Genomic DNA, 13964 nt, shown 5'->3' with positions numbered 1-13964 from the left:
GTTTAGCTTTTTTATAGCTGACAGGGCCAGTAAAAAAACCCTCACCTTAAAACCTGTGAACCAAACCTGGCGAAGACATGTTACTACACAACCTTCACACACATACAGACACACACACACACACACGCACGCACGCACACATGCGCACGGTCGAAAGTTTTCATACACGCAAATTACATATATATATTTATTTATTTACTGTGTATAGTGTGGAACTAGTGAAATGTGTGTACGCGCGTGCGACGTGTGCTAAAAGAGGAGGCATTTATGAACTTTAACTTTAAACGAACCCACGTTAACACAAATTGCTTACAAAATAAAATAAAAAACCCTACCTCAAAGCAAACAAAAAACAAACAGGATAATACCCATTTACGCAGCAGAAATATATATGAAATAATTATTTATTTTCAGAGGTGAATGTTTTTGTTTTTTTTTTGTAAAAAAAAAAAAAAACGCCAATCCAAAGCCTTACTCGAAGCCCCCCCCATCAGGCCCCCTTTCAGGCCCGATGATGACGGGAGCATTTTGTTTTTTTAGTTTGGACCTAATATGTGAACTATTATTATACTGCAGTATAGATATCAAAGACGTAAACCGAGGATCGTCACGGTAGACCGAATGTCTTTCACACAGAGAGCAGTAGAGAGAGAGAGAGAGAGATAGAGAGAGAGTTTTCCTCCCTCTCTGAGATTAAGTTCCTTATACTGTTCCACATCCTAACATTTATGACAAGAGTATATGTACTAAAGAGATAATTAAGAGTAATATATTTATTATTATCGCTGAGGTGTGGATGACGACGTATATGATTTATAATACACACACACACACACACACACACACACACACAAGGACAAGGACGGTACGAGAGCACGGAGGAGGAGGGGGTACTTGGCATACACTCATGTATACCCAAACATGTCCCCAAAACCCAACCTGACCACTCACACAAAGCCTTGGCATTTTATACACTTTACCTATCCATTATCCTCCACCCCCCCCCCCCCCCCCCCTCTCCACACACACACACACACTATGCTGCAGGGAAAAGACAACCCCCTCAGTGCCAGGGACCGCAACAACAAACATGGCCAAACGGAATGTCTGTTTAAAAACCATATATATTTCAATAGTGACGGCGGCGAGAGAGATTCTCTCTTCTCGTCGTTTGATGTTTCTCTCTACACCCAGTTGCCTCGGCAAAAAAAAAGAGCCAATTTAAAGGCTGGCTATAAGTGCAGCTGGCTGAGAATTATATACCTGTTATTATATCACACTACTGTGTCTGGTTATATTCAGTGAGCCTTTTTTTTCTCCTTTTCCTCGCGACAGCGTGATGATCGCTAATAACGCCCTCAAGCCTGGCGCTTATATATACACACACACATCGGAGCTAAATGCACGGTCTTGCACTTACAAGCTTCCTAGATTGTAACACAAGACACTTTTGAATGTAGTATATATATATATATAATATATATGCTGTGCTCTGAGGTTGAGAGCACGCCCCACCCCCCAACACCACAACAACAACTAAAGTACGGACCACAACGACAATAATAGTGAGACAACGCAACAGGTACACAAAATGAGAACTGCAAAAAAAACACAAAAACAGAATGAGACAAACAAAAACAAAAAACCCCAAGCAGGACAAAATATCTATTCATTCATCACTGGGATACATCCAATGTTTTTGCCTGTATACTGTAAATAATGTAATAATACAGAGAATTACATCAAAGCGAAAGCTGAAAACTTTGTTGTGGAGAGAGATTTTTTTTCTTTTTCTTTTAGGTTTAAAGTTTAAATAACTTATGGTGTTTGTACTGTACATATTATGTATTTTGAGTGAATTCCCTGAAACAACAAAAAGCACTAATTAAGTTATATGCTGAACAACATGGTTTGGCCTTGATTTCTTTCTCTTTTTTTTTTCAAACTGTCATGGGATAGTGTTGTGAAATAGATGCCACTATGATGAGGATTTTCTAATGCTGTAATTCAGAAAAAAAAGACTTAAGAGAAATTGTTTTAATTAATACTTGACATAGTTAATTATTGCTACTTAGGTACAATACAAATGGCATATATGCAATATTTACATTTTTGGAAATTAGTTTACAAAGAGGTACCAAATGTATAAATACTATAATGTTAATAATGTTTGTTAAACCTTAAAAACCAGATTTTTTTGCTGTTTGTACATTGTTTTCTGACAATTTGAAATGGAAAGGTTTTTTTTTTCCTCGTTTGTTTGTTTGTTAGTTTTTTGCTAATGGAGCCTATTGGTGTTTTCAGCAGTGTTTTTTGCATTTGAATAATAATAACGTTTCCAGTTGAGTTTTTAATTCAGCATCTAAAAGGTTACGATAATGAGGCCTCTTCTGGCTTAACTTGCTGTGTCTTCCATTGTAAATACTTCATATCTTTGCTTCTTGTGATGCTACTAAGAGATGATAATTTAAAAACATGTAGTTCATTGCTTTAGACTGTATTGATTGTTTATTATAGACACATGCAATAAAAAAAAAAAGTTATTTAAGAAAGCCAACTGTGTACTCTGGCTCCCTTTTCTCCACCCACTCTCCTCCCCTTTCACCCGTTCAAAATTTCAAAAAACATGGGCTATAACCCATCGTTTTTTTCATTTTTTCATTTTTTTCAAATCCTCAAAAATGATGAAAAACGGCGTGCTATTCTATATATTTTTTCATGTATCCCCTATCCCTTACATGGGCTACTGGCCCCCACCTAGCTTCTTAATTTTGATCTCAAAGTGCACCAGATTGAAGCATTTTCATGGCAAATTTACAAATTTTTCTGGACCCCGGGTAGGCTTGCGCCCCCCCCGGACCCCCCCCCCCCCCCCCCCCCGGCGTGGCAAAGCAGGAGGGGGGGGGGCCTCAGAAAAATATGTTGCCTAGGGCCTCAAAAGGCCTAGAACCGGCACTGCTCCGCCCACTCTCCTCCCCTTTCACCCTATCTCCGCCCACTCTCCTCCCCTTTCACATCACAAAACAAGTGCTGTCTTTTCATCTCTCATCTGAACAGACGGGTTGCCAGAGCAGATGTCTCAATTCAGTTTTTCTTTCCTTTTTTGTTGTTCATCAAGAGCATCCTCATTAGGGGAAAGGGAAAGATGGAGAGGGGACATTTTTTTGGGTGGGGCTTCCCTTTCATGTCTCTGTTCATCTGCTCCATTCCTGAGTGCTTTTGGAGCTCTGCTTGTCATTGAGAAAGAACCCGTCAAAGATCCCACTGACTAGCCCATTTAGACCTGAGGACGATTCTTTAAAAAAATGTCTTCTAAATCCTGACAGTTTTCTGAAAAAAACCCCATGTTTCGTCCTTAAACATTTTCATGTCAAGGACCTCCAAAAATACGTAATATGTAATAATGTAATTGGCCGCCGATCTGAAAATATGCTGTGTTATGCTGTATATAGCAGACCTACAAGTTCATAGTGCGGCATGGGCTATGAGCTTGTAGATCTGCTATTTTTTTCTCAACAGCTAAAGCATAACATAATGCTTTTAAATTAAAACACCAAAAGGGGTTCGCGCCCAAAATGGGCTAGAATAAGCGTGGCGGTGGCTAACCTCCTAGCTTAGCATCCCCTCCATCACCATTGTTATTGTTTTGTTGCCCTTGCCTCCCAAGTCCCCACCCCCAGTGATAGTAATTAGACCGGCATGTCGAAACAGCCTCCCCCCCCCTCCCCACCCCCCCAGAACTGGGAGGGAATAAATAACACTGCGATAGGATTATGATGATTTTGCGCCTTTAGCCATATGCTGTCAGATTATTCATCCTCACAGCCCATGCTAATTAAAATGGTAATTATAAAGGCTGAGGGAAAAAGGGTCTAATTGTCTGGTGTATATGGCTACTCTATATACTCGTCGCCCATGTTTTTTGCGTGGGAGGGCTATAGTATAATGTCTGTGTGCATGTTTTGGGGGAGAGGGACATCATAGAGTATTTATGTTTGTATCTTTGAATAACAGGAGCCCTGTATCTTCAAGCAGGGGGGAGTAGAGGAGAAACAGCTGAGGGGATATGTATAAGAAAGCTGGGAAGGTATATATGAGTTGTTGTTTTTGGATCAATAGAGATGAACTGCAGTGGAACAGCAGAGAATGCAGAGTGCAGCAGTGTTGATTTAGTAGACAAAAATTAAGACGGAAAATGTTCGTCGACTACCTTTTTCCACTGACCAAAACTAAATGAAAACTATAAGCTGTGATGACTAAAACTAAGACTAAATATACTAATTTTGTCAAAAAATAAAAACTAGACTAAATGTTATATAGGAAGGGGCTATAAGAGATCTACAAGAGATACAGTTTAAGTCATTTTACAATTGGTTGCATGCTGAAAATAGCCGATCTACAAGCTCACAACGCAGCAAGTGTAAAAAACAGTCATTACGACGGCATCAAAGGCCCACCAAAATACGTTTTAGTCGACTAAATCAACTGTAGATTCAGTCGACTAAAATCTTATGATATTTAGTCAACTAAAACTAAAACATTCTAAAAGTAAATGAAAAGAGACTAGCTGCCAAAAACAACACTGGCCTGCAGCACAGAGGAAGATGGCAGAGAAAGCTGAAAGAGCACAAATGTACACTCTCATAGTTACTGTACACATGGATGAATTAACCCTGACACCATCACTGTACGTGTACGTATGTGACCTGGTCTCTGTCATTCTCATCCATTATTACCGCCCTCTCCCATCACTCTATAGACTAGCCTTGAGGTTTAATTGAGGACACTTCATTCTTAATGATATGAAGGGAGCTGAAAGCAAAGCATTTGTTGTTACTATTTACTGTACACCCGCTAACCCGCCCACCTCCATCTGTGTCTCTCACTGTCTCTCACCCACACAGTCAGTCAGGCAGGAGCCATAATCTATCACTCACCCTGATGGTATTTAGATAGATAGATAGATAGATAGATAGATAGATAGATAGATAGATAGATAGATAGATAGATAGATAGATAGATAGATAGATAGATAGATAGATAGATGCGTGCGTGCGTGCAAGGGTGCGTGCGTGTGTGTCAGGGTTTGGTTGTGTAACAGTAGATAGGTCCATATGACCAGAGTAAAGGCTGTGTAACAGTAGATACTAGGTCCATATGTAGCAGAGTAAAGGTTTGGTAACAGTATATAGGTCCATATGTAGCAGAGTAAAGGTTTGGTAACAGTATATAGGTCCATATGTAGCAGAGTAAAGGTTTGGTAACAGTATATAGGTCCATATGTAGCAGAGTAAAGGTTTGGTAACAGTATATAGGTCCATATGTGTAGCAGAGTAAAGGTTTGGTAACAGTATATAGGTCCATATGTAGCAGAGTAAAGGTTTGGTAACAGTATATAGGTCCATATGACCAGAGTAAAGGTTTGGTAACAGTATATAGGTGGAGCAGAGTAAAGGTTTGGTAACAGTATATAGGTCCATATGTAGCAGAGTAAAGGTTTGGTAACAGTATATAGGTGGAGCAGAGTAAAGGTTTGGTAACAGTATATAGGTCCATATGTAGCAGAGTAAAGGTTTGGTAACAGTATAGAGGTCCATATGTAGCAGAGTAAAGGTTTGGTAACAGTATATAGGTCCATATGTAGCAGAGTAAAGGTTTGGTAACAGTAGATAGGTCCATATGTAGCAGAGTAAAGGTTTGGTAACAGTATATAGGTCCATATGTAGCAGAGTAAAGGTTTGGTAACAGTATATAGGTCCATATGGAGCAGAGTAAAGGTTTGGTAACAGTAGATAGGTCCATATGTAGCAGAGTAAAGGTTTGGTAACAGTATATAGGTCCATATGGAGCAGAGTAAAGGTTTGGTAACAGTATATAGGTCCATATGTAGCAGAGTAAAGGTTTGGTAACAGTATATAGGTCCATATGGAGCAGAGTAAAGGTTTGGTAACAGTATATAGGTCCATATGTAGCAGAGTAAAGGTTTGGGTAACAGTATATAGGTCCATATGAGCAGAGTAAAGGTTTGGTAACAGTATATATGTCCATATATATGACCAGAGTAAAGGTTTGGTAACAGTAGATAGGTCCATATGTAGCAGAGTAAAGGTTTGGTAACAGTATATAGGTCCATATGTAGCAGAGTAAAGGTTTGGTAACAGTATATAGGTCCATATGTAGCAGAGTAAAGGTTTGGTAACAGTATATAGGGTCCATATGTAGCAGAGTAAAGGTTTGGTAACAGTATATATGTCCATATATATGACCAGAGTAAAGGTTTGGTAACAGTAGATAGGTCCATATGTAGCAGAGTAAAGGTTTGGTAACAGTAGATAGGTCCATATGTAGCAGAGTAAAGGTTTGGTAACAGTATATAGGTCCATATGTAGCAGAGTAAAGGTTTGGTAACAGTAGATAGGTCCATATATGAGCAGAGTAAAGGTTTGGTAACAGTATATAGGTCCATATGGAGCAGAGTAAAGGTTTGTGTAACAGTATATAGGTCCATATGTAGCAGAGTAAAGGTTTGTGTAACAGTATATAGGTCCATATGTAGCAGAGTAAAGGTTTGTGTAACAGTATATAGGTCCATATGGAGCAGAGTAAAGGTTTGTGTAACAGTATATAGGTCCATATGTAGCAGAGTAAAGGTTTGTGTAACAGTATATAGGTCCATATGGAGCAGAGTAAAGGTTTGTGTAACAGTATATAGGTCCATATGTAGCAGAGTAAAGGTTTGGTAACAGTATATAGGTCCATATGTAGCAGAGTAAAGGTTTGGTAACAGTATATAGGTCCATATGTAGCAGAGTAAAGGTTTGGTAACAGTATATAGGTCCATATGTATAGCAGAGTAAAGGTTTGGTAACAGTATATAGGTCCATATGTAGCAGAGTAAAGGTTTGGGTAACAGTATATAGGTCCATATGAGCAGAGTAAAGGTTTGGTAACAGTATATATGTCCATATATATGACCAGAGTAAAGGTTTGGTAACAGTAGATAGGTCCATATGTAGCAGAGTAAAGGTTTGGTAACAGTATATAGGTCCATATGTAGCAGAGTAAAGGTTTGGTAACAGTATATAGGTCCATATGGAGCAGAGTAAAGGTTTGGTAACAGTATATAGGTCCATATGTAGCAGAGTAAAGGTTTGGTAACAGTATATAGGTCCATATGTAGCAGAGTAAAGGTTTGGTAACAGTATATAGGGTCCATATGTAGCAGAGTAAAGGTTTGGTAACAGTATATATGTCCATATATGAGCAGAGTAAAGGTTTGGTAACAGTAGATAGGTCCATATGTAGCAGAGTAAAGGTTTGGTAACAGTAGATAGGTCCATATGTAGCAGAGTAAAGGTTTGGTAACAGTATATAGGTCCATATGTAGCAGAGTAAAGGTTTGGTAACAGTAGATAGGTCCATATATGAGCAGAGTAAAGGTTTGGTAACAGTATATAGGTCCATATGGAGCAGAGTAAAGGTTTGTGTAACAGTATATAGGTCCATATGTAGCAGAGTAAAGGTTTGTGTAACAGTATATAGGTCCATATGTAGCAGAGTAAAGGTTTGTGTAACAGTATATAGGTCCATATGGAGCAGAGTAAAGGTTTGTGTAACAGTATATAGGTCCATATGTAGCAGAGTAAAGGTTTGTGTAACAGTATATAGGTCCATATGGAGCAGAGTAAAGGTTTGTGTAACAGTATATAGGTCCATATGTAGCAGAGTAAAGGTTTGGTAACAGTATATAGGTCCATATGTAGCAGAGTAAAGGTTTGGTAACAGTATATAGGTCCATATGTATAGCAGAGTAAAGGTTTGGTAACAGTATATAGGTCCATATGTAGCAGAGTAAAGGTTTGGTAACAGTATATAGGTCCATATGTAGCAGAGTAAAGGTTTGGTAACAGTATATAGGTACATATGTAGCAGAGTAAAGGTTTGGTGACAGTAGATAGGTCCATATGTAGCAGAGTAAAGGTTTGTGTAACAGTATATAGGTCCATATGTAGCAGAGTAAAGGTTTGGTAACAGTATATAGGTCCATATGTATAGCAGAGTAAAGGTTTGGTAACAGTAGATAGGTCCATATCTAGCAGAGTAAAGGTTTGGTAACAGTATATAGGTCCATATGGAGCAGAGTAAAGGTTTGGTAACAGTATATAGGTCCATATGTAGCAGAGTAAAGGTTTGGTAACAGTATATAGGTCCATATGTAGCAGAGTAAAGGTTTGGTAACAGTATATAGGTCCATATGTAGCAGATTAAAGGTTTGGTAACAGTATATAGGTCCATATGGAGCAGAGTAAAGGTTTGGTAACAGTATATAGGTCCATATGTGAGCAGAGTAAAGGTTTGGTAACAGTATATAGGTCCATATGGAGCAGAGTAAAGGTTTGGTAACAGTATATAGGTCCATATGTAGCAGAGTAAAGGTTTGGTAACAGTATATAGGTCCATATGACCAGAGTAAAGGTTTGGTAACAGTATATAGGTCCATATGTAGCAGAGTAAAGGTTTGGTAACAGTAGATAGGTCCATATGTAGCAGAGTAAAGGTTTGGTAACAGTAGATAGGTCCATATGGAGCAGAGTAAAGGTTTGGTAACAGTATATAGGTCCATATGGAGCAGAGTAAAGGTTTGGTAACAGTATATAGGTCCATATGTAGCAGAGTAAAGGTTTGGTAACAGTATATAGGTCCATAATGTAGCAGAGTAAAGGTTTGGTAACAGTATATAGGTCCATATGGAGCAGAGTAAAGGTTTGGTAACAGTATATAGGTCCATATGTAGCAGAGTAAAGGTTTGGTAACAGTATATAGGTCCATAATGTAGCAGAGTAAAGGTTTGGTAACAGTATATAGGTCCATATGACCAGAGTAAAGGTTTGGTAACAGTATATAGGTCCATATGTAGCAGAGTAAAGGTTTGGTAACAGTATATAGGTCCATATGTAGCAGAGTAAAGGTTTGGTAACAGTATATAGGTCCATATGTAGCAGAGTAAAGGTTTGGTAACAGTAGATAGGTCCATATGTAGCAGAGTAAAGCAGCCCTTTGCCCCAGGGAGTCATCAGCCTTATGGACAGAGACCTGCAACCAGCTCCACAGGAAATGGCATGTTTCCGGAAGGCTGTCTGGGACACCGACCCTACATTAATGGCTCTGCATGCGCGCTTGGCTTGTGTGTGTGTGTGTGTGTGTGTGTGTGTGTGTGTGTGTGTGTGTGTGTGTGTGTGTGTGTGTGCCCGCGCGTGTGTGTGTGCGGCGTGTGCGCACGTGTGGTAGATGCTCTGCCTTTTAAAAGCCCAGAATGCCCTGTGGTCATTCGAGCTCCCCCACACACCAATCAATTCCCAGTTGGTCTGTGTGACCATGAGCCTCTGTCTACTTGCAATGTCCCTATCCTATTGTAGCCACCGACGTTAGTGAGTGCATGAGGACGACTGCATACAGTGCGCATGCATGCGTGTGTGCGCGCGCGCGTGCGACACTGTGTGTGTGTGTGTGTGTGTGTGTACGCAGAGGCACAGAGGAGAGAGGTGAGTGTGTGTGTGTGTGTGTGTGTGTGTGTGTGTGTGTGTGTGTGTGGGGGGGGACGGGGGGGGGGGGACGTGGGTCACAGAATCCAAACCTGGTGTTTTATGGTTCATTACCATGAATACATAAATACGATTTACTGCCACTCGTGCAGCCTTGAACACAAATTACACACGCTTGCAATCACAAACAAACAACACACACTTGTTTCTTTGCTTAAGGCAGTCTAAATCGTATAAAGCGACGTTGAAAGCATTCATTTAGGGGCAGGGCAGGGTGAGGATCAGGCCTTTGTTATGTTATGTTATGTTGTGTTATGTGTGCTTGTTGTGATGGCACCGGTGGTGCATGCTGCTGCTGGAAACACAGCCTTATTGGCCACAGATGGAGCAGGTGTGTGAGTGGAGAGAGAGGAGGACCTGGAGGTAGGAGACACAGGGCTGCAACATGCAGGGGCTGATATCTCTGTTGCTGCCACCTGGCTCTCTCTCTCAAATGACAATGTTTGGTTTTAACCCATTTCGACCAGACCAACGATTCTACAAATATACCTTCTATACATCCTGCCGGTTTTCTGGAAAAACCTTGTGTTTCTATGTCAGTGGTGCTCAAGCATGTTCATGTCAACGACCCCCAAAAATGTATGTAATTGGCCGGCGACCCCCATGAAAATATCCCCAGAAGCAAAGATTTGAGTTAAAAACGTTTGCTGTGAAAGAATAATATATTCAAAGATTTGCGCCACATTTTCACGATTTTTTTTTTTTTGTAGATCTACAAGCTCGTAGCGTGAGCTTGTAGATCTGCTATTTTTCAATAGGTAAAGTAGAACAGAATGCTTTAAAACACAAAAAAGAAAAGGGGTTCCCGCCCGAAATGGGTTAAACGTTGTATAGCCCAAGCCACAGTGGCTAAGCAGCAGCTATCAGCTCGAGGTCATTGGATTTCATGTTCATTATTCAGAGGGATCAGTTCATACTAGCCCCTAGGCGGGTTCCATTCCAGCCTGATTCGCTGTATATACACTCCCTGGATTTGTTTTGTCACTTCGCTACTCAGTCTGGCCAGCAAGCAGCAGACTCGCATTTCCTATAACGTCACCCGTTACGTTGCGTATAGCCACTATCCCTGCTTCTCGCTGTTGAAAATAATAGCGCCAGTTCCTACTGTAAAAAGTAAACATTAATTTGATTCGGTAGTCCATTGTCAGATTCGGTAGTACACGAAAACCGACGGCTGTGTGGGGTGAGTTTAGTGAACGATAAGGGGACGTCGCAGGGCAACAGCAGTAGCTGTGTGGGGGTGAGTTTAGTGAACGATAAGGGGACGTCGCAGGGCAACAGCAGTAGCTGTGTGGGGGTGAGTTTAGTGAACGATAAGGGGACGCCGCAGGACAACAGCAGTAGCTGTGTGGGGGTGAGTTTAGTGAACGATAAGGGGACGTTGCAGGGCAACAGCAGTAGCTCTGTGGGGTGAGGTTAGTGAACGATAAGGGGACGTTGCAGGGCAACAGCAGTAGCTCTGTGGGGTGAGGTTAGTGAACGATAAGGGGACGTTGCAGGGCAACAGCAGTAGCTCTGTGGGGTGAGGTTAGTGAATGATAAGGGGACGTTGCAGTACAACAGCAGTAGCTGTGTGGGGTGAGTTTAGTGAAGGATAAGGGGGACGTCTCAGGACAACAGCAGTAGCTGTGTGGGGTGAGTTTAGTGAACGATAAGGGGACGTCGCAGGACAACAGCAGTAGCTGTGTGGGGTGAGTTTAGTGAACGATAAGGGGGACGTCGCAGGACAACAGCAGTAGCTGTGTGGGGTGAGTTTAGTGAACGACAAGGGGACGTCGCAGGGCAACAGCAGTAGCTGCGCGGCGCACATTGATACGACGTCAAACTGGTGTTTTTTTTCACAGACAAATCAGAAGCCATTGGGTCCATTTCACCCTTTTACATGTCCCGTATACGTCTACCGTGGACTTGGAGATATAGGACCCTTTGCAGACTGAGTAGCGAAGTGACAAAACAAATCCACGAAACACAGCGAATCAGGCTGGAACCCATGCTATATACTAGCTATATAAACCTGGATAGATTTGTAACAAAACAAGCGTGTGATTACAGAATTACACTACATAATTGAATCTTGAGTCGCGGATGGGAATACGCTATAACGTGTGTGTGTGTGTGTGTGTGTGTGTGTGTGTGTATCTTCTTACTAAGTTTCTTCTGCGTGTTTGCCTTCCTATTCGTTCTGCAATAGAGCACCGACGTCAATATTAGTAGAGGGCGCAAATCCACGGGTTAATGTACTTTTTATTTGCATTGTAATCCCCATAGGGGGGTTTATGAGGCGGTCTAAAATCCCCCTATGGGGATTACAATTACATGTTTACATTACATGTTTACAGTTCTTATATTATAAGAACTGTGTTTGAAAAATAAACATGTCAATCCTGGCCGTTTCACTCATAATGGATATGAAGAATCAACTTGATTGAGAGAAAACGCTATTGTTACTGCTACTGAATTAGTTACATTTTCACTAGAAACGAGAGAGAGAGAGAGAGAGAGAGAGAGAGAGAGAGAGAGAGAGAGAGAGAGAGAGAGAGAGAGAGAGAGAAAGAGAATGTAATATGAGTGACTGACTGCCGCAAACGATACAGAGACGCCTCCCTGACAATAACGCCGAGACAGCTTGTTTATATGTTTGGACCACAACGCTTTTTAAGATGATTTTAAGATGACCTGCATGTTATTCTCCATATGAGAGATGACTTCCGTGAACCGGCAGGCAGAACCAGGGGATGAGCGAGTGACGTCAGGACTTTGGCGCTCTATGGGGAGTGCAATAGTGGAATACACAATAATACCGCACAGTGCACAGGCCTGTATATGGTACTGCAATTGGCCATGGGCCTGGGTAGACAACCTGGCCTGGCGGAGAACTGCCCTCTGAGGAGCACACTTTTCTAATCTTCCTCTATGTCAGTGGTTTTTCAACCAGTGGTCCGGGTACCACCAATGGTCCTCGCAGCGGTTCCAGGTGGTCCCCAGCTAAATGATGGAGAGTTGGTAACCAAATGTACCCTTATAGAACCCATGTTCAAGGACGCACTGCATCTGAAACACCTGCAGATATGTGGCCAACCAGGAGCTCCCATGGCCACTGCTGTGGAGTCTGGCTCTCATGAGTTGTTGTTTTTGGCAGGAAATTTCTATTTTAGTTTAGTCGTATAGGCTATAGTCTTTGGACTGAAACTTCATTTAGTTCATATTTGGAATCACTTGGAATGTTTAGTCTAGTTTTAGCAGACTAAATGTCATGCGATTTTAGTCGACTAAATCTACAGTTGATTTAGTCGACTAAAATGTATTTTGGCGGGCCTTGATGTCGTCGTAATGGCTGACTTTACACTTGCTGAAAATAGCCGATGTACAAGCTCACAACGCGTCGTGCTGTGACGCATTGTGAGCTTGTAGATCAGCTATTTTCAGCACACAACCAAGTGTAAAATAACTTATACTGGATGTCTTGTCCACTATAGTCCCTTGCAAACATCCTAGTTTTTATTTGTTGACAGAATTGTCGAAATATTTAGTCTTAGTTTAGTCATCATAGCTGACTTTTCATTTAGTTTTGGTCAGTGAAAACAGGTACGACGAACATTTTTCGTCTTAGTATTAGTCGACGAAATCAACACTGGTGAGTCGTACACATTCATGCACACAGACCTACACTTGGTTGAGCTCTGAGAATATAGCCGATATACAAGCTCGCGACTAGGGAATCCGATACCGATCCTTTGCCGATACGGATTTTTCGGTTTTTGAGTGGTGCAACCACTCCAAGGAACAGCTTTGTCCGTGTCCTGCACCTATGTGTTCACCTATGTGTTCACCTGTGTTAACCTATGCGTTCACCTATGGGTTCTAAACACTTATTTGTAACACTTTTTAAACGTGTCAGTGTTTAGATTATAAACAGAAGAGCATGTAGCATGTTTAAATGCCATGATTGAGTTATCTGGCTACTCCTTCTGATTGTGAACAAGTAGCATATTGCAGAGTACAGTACTATGCATACCCTACCTGGCAGGTGAAAACAAGCCACCAGATTAGCATTTGAATGCCTGATCTGCATGTGTACAAATTGACAGGCAACGCAGTCCACCCCCCACCACCACCACCCTGCCCAGGACAAAAGAGGTGTTAAGGTGTGTTCAGAGTCAGACTTGGATGGTTAGAGCGTTGCGATTACACACAAAGTCAATGCAAAGACGAGAATTGTCGCGGCGCGACCTGGCGCGGTACTACAAATGGGACGGACCGAGGCGAATATATAGTAATGATATATTCAGGTCTTCAGGCTCGAGCCCCGCCGCCCCCCACGGAGTCTGCGTCACTGACCGCCATCGTGTTTTGTTTTCTTCA

The 13964-nt window shown here is 41.5% G+C and overlaps 1 long non-coding RNA gene across 1 annotated transcript; it reads right to left on the bottom strand.

The window, feature by feature from the left end:
- Positions 1–447: 447 nt before the first annotated feature.
- Positions 448–2551, bottom strand: LOC308331204. The gene is made up of 2 exons (XR_013965556.1): positions 1630–2551; positions 448–1598 (listed from the first exon to the last, which is right to left on the bottom strand). It is a non-coding gene; the product is annotated as an uncharacterized lncRNA (long non-coding RNA).
- Positions 2552–13964: the final 11413 nt, after the last annotated feature.

Source organism: Protomyctophum bolini (genome assembly GCF_963924005.1).
Source record: "Protomyctophum bolini genome assembly, chromosome: 16".
NCBI classification, from domain to species: domain Eukaryota; kingdom Metazoa; phylum Chordata; class Actinopteri; order Myctophiformes; family Myctophidae; genus Protomyctophum; species Protomyctophum bolini.
Note: the sequence above shows the minus strand (reverse complement) of the source record. Positions and strands in the feature narration are given on the sequence as shown.